The sequence below is a fragment of the Sinocyclocheilus rhinocerous genome, unplaced genomic scaffold (assembly GCF_001515625.1).
Source record: "Sinocyclocheilus rhinocerous isolate Xijiao unplaced genomic scaffold, SAMN03320098_v1.1 scaffold102, whole genome shotgun sequence".
NCBI classification, from domain to species: Eukaryota; Metazoa; Chordata; class Actinopteri; order Cypriniformes; family Cyprinidae; genus Sinocyclocheilus; species Sinocyclocheilus rhinocerous.
In genome coordinates this window covers 363,849-365,342 of record NW_015627239.1, presented here as the reverse complement: position 1 = coordinate 365,342, position 1,494 = coordinate 363,849, and the positions used below count along the sequence as shown (strand labels likewise).

Below are 1,494 nucleotides of genomic sequence, written 5' to 3'. Positions count from 1 at the left end.
TTGTTTTTGTCATAGTTCCTCATTGACAGAGAAGGTCAGGTCGTGAAGAGGTACGGACCGATGGACGATCCAAGCGTAAGTCAATGAAGAATAATTTCACTCAAAAATGACATTGTGTCGTCATTTACTCACCCTCATGTCATTCAGAGTCATATGGGTTTGAAGCGGCATAAGGGGGAATAAATAATCCTTTAATAAGTGGAATTTAAGAATTTACTTGAGAAAAGAGTCTATTTGTTTATGTATTTAATGTATATGTTTCAAATATTTAAAAAAATATATATTTTTTTAATATGTATAATTACATGTATTTTATTACATTTTGTTTGTTTTGGTTTCAAATTATGAATTTATTATTTTATTAAATTTATGAAAATTTAAATAAATTGTATACAATATTTGTATAGTGTATGTTACATTTTTTTAAAATTTAACAAATTTGGTAGATTTATAAAAAATTAAACAATTACATTTATTTGTGTTTGTTTTAAATTTAAATGTGTTTGTTTAAAATTGTATAAAAAATTTAGATTTATAAAAATTAAACCATTCTTTTTTATTTAATTTGTATTTGTTTAAAATTTTATAAAAACATGAATTTCTGTAATTTATCAGAATTAAACTATTTATTTTATTAAATTTATTTGTTTGTTTTAAATTTATTTGTATTTGTTTTAAATTTTATTTATTTATTATTTAAAAAAAAAATTTTTTATAAAAATTAAATAAGCAATTACGTTTATTTTATTCATTATACACAAGTGTATAATAATTAAAGATTAAATAAAAATAAAATCCAATGTTTTATTTGTCCCATCAGGTTGTTGAAAAGGATCTTCCCAAGTACCTGTAGCCTTTTGGATCGAATCCGATCTCCGTCCCATGTGTTTGTAGACACCCGTCTCCTCTCTGGTCGATGGCTGGATGTTGGCAGGGTGAAGCCCAGATCTGTGACGGCCGTTCCTCAAGCCTGTGCTCAGGTGGGGACGGCCTGATGTCCTCCGGCGTGCAAATTCTCTGGGAAACCCCCCGATGTCCAGCCGCAGAGCAGAGAGGAGCTGAGCTCGTCACGCATGCACTGAAATCACTGATGTACCTGAAGAAGGTTTTCTGATGAGCAGCTGTGATGATTAAAGAGTAGCGTCAGAACCTCCTGTGTGGCCGCTTCTTTATTATTTCCTTCACTAGACTGAGTGATTATTAAGAGGTTCATAATTTTCAGATTAAATCATGTCATATATGTGAACGCAGGTAAGTTGGGCCACTTTTTGGCCATCATACCAATGTTGAAAAGTGGCCCAATCCACATCAATTCATAAATGTGACCCTGGAGCACAAAACCAGTCTTAAGTCGCTGGGGTATATTTGTAGCAATAGCCAAAAAAACATTGTATGGGTCAAAATTATAGATTTTTCTTTTATGCCAAAAATCATTAGGATATTAAGTAAAGATCATGTTCCATGAAGATATTTTGTAAATTTCCTACTGTAAAT

The 1,494-nt window shown here is 30.7% G+C and overlaps 1 pseudogene; it reads left to right on the top strand.

The window, feature by feature from the left end:
- Window positions 1–1,149, top strand: part of LOC107724095 (phospholipid hydroperoxide glutathione peroxidase, mitochondrial-like) — a 4,618-nt pseudogene extending 3,469 nt beyond the window's left edge.
- Window positions 1,150–1,494: the final 345 nt, after the last annotated feature.